Source organism: Ranitomeya imitator, chromosome 7, assembly GCF_032444005.1.
Source record: "Ranitomeya imitator isolate aRanImi1 chromosome 7, aRanImi1.pri, whole genome shotgun sequence".
NCBI classification, from domain to species: Eukaryota; Metazoa; Chordata; class Amphibia; order Anura; family Dendrobatidae; genus Ranitomeya; species Ranitomeya imitator.
Window position 1 is genome coordinate 205,446,338 of NC_091288.1, and position 6,558 is coordinate 205,452,895.

The following is a 6,558-nucleotide window of genomic DNA, read 5'->3' on the forward strand; positions in this document are numbered from 1 at the left end:
AACACCAAGGTCAGACAATGTTGGTGCTTTTTTTTTTTTTTTGCATAAAAAGATTATTCAGTGTCAAGGTAGAATATAACACTGTATGGCGGTATATGTGGGCGCTGGTTGCTGTAGCATACGTGAGGCGCGTGTGTTGGAACCTCAGGACACCACATCCCTTTTTACAGCTTGTATACAGTGTGAGAACAGGCGTATGATAAATGGATTTAGTGTCATTATTGGCTCTTATTCAAAGCGCAAATATTCAACCTCCCAGGAAGAGTCACCCGAGGACTTTTTCTCATTAAAGTTACATTCCTGTTGATTCCTCTGGCGAAATTGCTTTATGGGTAAGTTTTGAGGAATGGCAACTTTTGTGTACTTGTTGACCAGTTAGTAAAAAATACCTTTTAAAAACCCTAAAAAATGATAGTATTATTCCTGTACTTATGCTGGGGGGGCGTTACATTCTTGGGTGACCATATGGTGATAATCGAGAAATTAAATTGATCCAGAATTGTATATCTGGACTGATACTTTAGCATATAGTGACCTCATGGAGACCTGGCATTCCCTTGCCTCCATTTACACTCTAATGGTAATTGTTGGCATCGACCACTAGGGGGAGCTCACAGCAAACTGATTTTACAGCTTTCGCTAGCTGTGTAATACATGTAGATCTGGCTCCCCCTGGTGGTGGTTTCATGCAGCCAGAGATGTATTATTTTAATCAGTTGTCCAGTTTAAAAAATAAAAGCCAGGTGACTATAAATTTCTTTTTATTTTACCACAATCTCTGTTAAAAAATAGCAATCTTATTGTAAATTTATGTTTATTTGTTAATGTCCCCAAAAAAACAGGCAACCCATCACTTGACATAAATCTGTAATTTTTTTTTTACCCAGTTTAAATGCTGCTCTTCCCCTAAATCCGATGCTGTTTTTCTTGTGTTCCTGCGCCTCTCTGTTCCTGAGATATGGCCCCTTCTTTCCCGTCTATAAATACAGTTGTTTCAGCCAAGTAGGGGTGTCTTCATGGGGACCACGCCCACTTGTTTAACAAGGCTGGATTTCTATACCAGGAAGAAGAGGCCATATCTCAGGAACGGAGAGGCGCAGGAACAAAAGAAAAACATCGCCGGATTCAGGAGAACAGCGGCATTTACATCAGATTAAAAAATGACATATTTGTGACAAGTGATAGGTTCCTTTGAACAACCCATAATTGATAAACAATTTATTAAAAGTGATCAGTTTGATAAGCGCTGGAATGTACATGGTTTTTGGATGTAACATGACGGCATCTCACCTGTCCGGCGCCCATGTGTGTCTTACATAGCCATTGAAAGGCGAGCAGGCACCAGCTGGCACAGGTCAATCTAGCTGGGGATGCAAACATCTCCTCCTTCCATCTCTTTCCAAGTGACCTAGATTCATTCTGGCACAGCGTAGTAATCCAGTGCAGCCACCTGACATTTCACCGCACCTGGTGCCACACAGCGGCAGATGGCAAGGGAAAAGGAGCCATTACCCTCATCCTTGTAATGCTTAGTAAGAGTTCGTAAGAAGACCTGTCACTTGCCATAAATATGTAATTTCTTTTACCTGGTGTAAATGCCGCTGTTCTCCTGAATTCGGCGATGTTTTTCTTTTGTTTCTGTGCCTCTCCGTTCCTGAGATACGGCCTCCTGTTCCCTGTGTATAACTCTAGTCTTTTTTAGCCAAGTGGGCAAAAAAATGCCAAACACCTCGCCCATTTGGCTAAGTAACAAGACTTCATTTACATACAGGGAAGAGAGGGCCATATCTCAGGAACGGAGAGGTGCAGGAAGAAAAGAAAAACATCGCCGGATTCAGGAGAACGGCGGCATTTACACCGGGTAAAAGAAATTACATATTTATGGCAAGTGACACGTCCCCTTTAATCATCCATATTGACCAGGGACATGTTCTTTTTAAAGGGATCTTCTGGTATTATAAATCGTAGCACTATAGATAAGGTCAGAGATCTGGAGACCTCCAAACCAAAAGCCAATTAGCGCATTCCTTGGTATAGAGCTTTCTATTGTAAAACTAACAAACTGGACACCAGGCCAGAGCGGTGCAAACCTACTACTATCTTTGGAATTTATGGCGCCCCCTATGGTAAGTAACATAATGCTGTGTCGGTGGCCTACTAATCAGCAGAGGAGTCGGGAATGCCGCAGGTAGGAAGACGTTCGCAGAGCACTGGTCCGACAGCTGCACACTTATGGACCAGGCTCCTGTCAGTCTTTATACAGTATATATTTATATATATAGTACTAATGACCCAGTAACATGCTGGATTCCTGTGACCCGGCTCACCTCTTCTTGGCGGCTTTGCATTTTTGGAGTTGATCCCTGTATGTATTCTGCATTTAGCAGAGGATTATTTTTTTTCTCAAGAAGTCTTCTGAGTAACTGATATCATCGTACTTATTTACTATGGTTTTCATTATTTGTCTTTATTGCGATTTTTAAATACCTTTGTGTTTTCGCTGATATAGAGGAATGTGGCCCAACAGTTGAAATTAAATTAGAGCCATTCCCAGCCCCAGACCCTCCTCCATGATTTCCATGTTCCCTAATCCGGCATATGGACAGGAATTATCTTCATACAAACATCTAGGTGGGTAAAATATGGATGAATAAAGGGTACCTGTCACTTACCATAAATATGTATTTTTTTTTAATCCGGTGTGAATGTCACTGTTCTCCTGAATCCGGCGTTGTTTTTGTTTTCTTCCTGCGCCGCTCCGTTCCTGACATATGGCCATTTCTTTGCTGCATATAAATCTAGTCTTTTTAGCCAAGTGGGCGTGGTGAAATATATACATAGTCATATCTCCCAGGAATAAAAAGGAAAACATCACTGGATAAAGGAGAAAAGCGGTATTTACGGCAGGTAAAAAATGACATACGGTATTTATGGCAAGTGACTGGTCTTCTTTAAGTTCTTCTCTTCCCCCTAGGACCACCCCTGAGTAACGCTCAAACATGTCAGTGATGTTTATGAAAATTCTACCCCTTTACATACTAGTACATGACCAGATTTATTTGAATTGTTTCTGAAAGCTCAAGACAGTGACAGAGAAGTGGGCGCTGTCAGCCACCAGCACATTGTAATGCCCCACATGCCCCCACAAATGATGAAGCCCCCACAGTGACTCTTAACACAGTATGATGTCCCCAAAGTTCTACCACACACAGTACGATACCACCAAAGTCTTCCACACACTGACGCCCCCTCACAGCTTCACAAACAATATGATCCCCTACAGCATCCCACACACAGTATGATCCCCACAGCATCCCACACACAGTATGATCCCCCACAGCATCCCACATACAGTATGATCCCCCACAGCATCCCACAAACAGTATGATCCCCCACAGCATCCCACACACAGTATGATCCCCCACAGCATCCCACACACAGTATGATCCCCCACAGCATCCCACATACAGTATGATCCCCCACAGCATCCCACACACTGTATGATCCCCCACAGCATCCCACACACAGTATGATCCCCCACAGCATCCCACACACAGTATGATCCCCCACAGCATCCCACACACAGTATGATCCCCCACAGCATCCCACACACAGTATGATCCTCCAGAGCATCCCACATACAGTATGATCCCCCACAGCATCCCACATACAGTATGATCCCCCACAGCATCCCACATGCAGTATGATCCCCACAGCATCTCACACACAGTATGATCCCCTACAGCATCCCACACACAGTATGATCCCCCACAGCATCCCACATACAGTATGATCCCCCACAGCATCCCACACACAGTATGATCCCCCACAGCATCCCACATACAGTATGATGCCCTACAGCATCCCACACACAGTATGATCCCCCACAGCATCCCACATACAGTATGATGCCCTACAGCATCCCACACACAATATGATCCCCTACAGCATCCCACACACAGTATGATCCCCTACAGCATCCCACACACAGTATGATCCCCCACAGCATCCTACACAGTATGATCCCCACAGCATCCCACATACAGTATGATCCCCTGCAGCATCCCACACACAGTATGATCCCCCAGAGCATCCCACACACAGTATGATCCCCCAGAGCATCCCACACACAGTATGATCCCCCACAGCATCCCACATACAGTATGATCCCCACAGCATCCCACACACAGTATGATCCCCTACAGCATCCCACACACAGTATGATCCCCCAGAGCATCCCACACACACAGTATGATCCCCCAGAGCATCCCACACACAGTATGATCCCCCACAGCATCCCACTCACAGTATGATCCCCTACAGCATTCCACACACAGTATGATCCCCCAGAGCATCCCACACACAGTATGATCCCCCAGAGCATCCCACACACAGTATGATCCCCCACAGCATCCCACACAGAGTATGATCCCCTACAGCATCCCACACACAGTATGATCCCCCAGAGCATCCCACACACAGTATGATCCCCCAGAGCATCCCACACACAGTATGATCCCCTACAGCATCCCACACACAGTATGATCCCCCAGAGCATCCCACACACAGTATGATCCCCTACAGCATCCCACACACAGTATGATCCCCTGCAGCATCCCACACACAGTATGATCCCCCAGAGCATCCCACACACAGTATGATCCCCTGCAGCATCCCACACACAGTATGATCCCCACAACATCCCACATACAGTATGATCCCCCACAGCATCCCACACATAGTATGTGTTGCCGTTCAAATCCAAACATCAGGAACCATTTGACACGGGGGCCCCAAGTCACGGCCCCACAGCGGCTGTGTATAGTTAGCGGGTCAGCACCCCTGTGTCCATGGACTGTGTCTAGTATTGTAGTCCAGCTCTTGAGCTATGAGCAACATGTCCTGTGTAAACTCTAGTGCCAGGCTAGCCACAAGGATCTTGTGGAGCCCATATCCTGAGGGGCCCCAGTTTATGTACAACCGTTCCAGAGAGTGCAAAAAATCTCCTCCCCCGCTTACAGACCATGCCCCTTCCATGTCCGTTTCATCCCCCCCAGAATGTTGGATTGGTCACTAGGGCCCCGACTTGATGACAAACATCTTAGCATTTGAGTAAGAATCTCCTAAAAGCACAAACGCTGCGGGAGAGTTGTCAAATAATACCACACCTGCCCTGTAGTGGGCGCAACAGGAAAATCCCCTCGCGATCAGTATCTGGCTCTCACACAATGGCCCCAGTCTTTCCCTATATGCCTGTACATCCCGCTCCCTCCAGTTTCTCCCTCAAGGCTTTGGCGGTAATTAATGCTCGTTATTAATGAGGTCAGGGAATATTTGCTATTTTTACGATCCAGCTTCCTTCTCGCGTCTCGTCTAGAATTTCCCTTTCTGTTTATTTAGATATTTTACATTTTTCATTTCCAGCTGTTGTTTAATTTCGGTCTCATCCGTCCGGAAGAAGCGCATGAAGGGCAGATTAACGTCTCACGAGGCTCGTGCCGAAAATGAATTGTACTGAAATTCTTCACTTTGACCAAAAAGAGTCTACAGAGATGAAACAGAGATTTCCCTCTTCCCTCCTGATATAAATGTTGGATAAGGAGATGTCCCATAATCATTTATTATATTATAGGGGGTCCATCTGAGATCGGGGGTGCCGAAATCCCCTACATGAATGGAGAGGTAGTGAATGAGCATGTGCGACCACCACTCTTATAACGGTCGCACATGCTCACTAACACTTCAGTCACTCTGAGGACTTTAGGACCACTGTCCTAATGATCCATGGGGGTCCTAATGGTCGTACCCCCCAGTGGTTGTATGGTTATCACCCATCTAGATGATTTATGTTCCTTTTCCCCTTTAAAGGGGATGTCCCATCTTGTCAAGCCTTTCCACATGCCGTATAAAGTAATAATGCTCCTTCAGTGCCCCCTGAAAAGTATTAATGCCCCCTTATAAAGTAGTAATGACCCGAGTGCCCCTCATAAAGTAATAATGAGACCAGAGCGATAACCAAAAAAAGTGATAATGCCCCCTATTGACCTGAATATGCCTTATAAAGTAATAATGAGACCACCCAAAAACAGTAATAATGCCCCCTGGGTGCCTGTTTAAAATGCCCCAGAGAAAAAAAATGATCCTCACCTAACCCCATGTCGTCCTGTGGACGTTGATAGAGTTGAACAGGCAGCTTCTCCAAGAAGGCAACAACGAGTCGCTCATTGGGGGCCACAGGTTGCGGACCCCTGACATAGACGATTACAGGACTTTACCATTTGGGGCCATACCAGCCATAGGGGATCAAGAGGAAATTGGTCACCACATATCCTCTAACATGGATTCCCAATTTCCAGCCCACCCCTCCATTGGATGGTTGGTAGGACTAGCGGTCCATGTGGTTGGGCATGCGTTTATCCGACCACCCATCATGGCCGAGGTCAGTGGTCTCCAACCTGTGATTTTCCACAAGGCCGGCACCGCCGATCAGTCTCGTATTTGACCAGCGCGTGCGGAGTTTGCCAGTAATTAATACTTATTATGATGAGTAAACAGGCG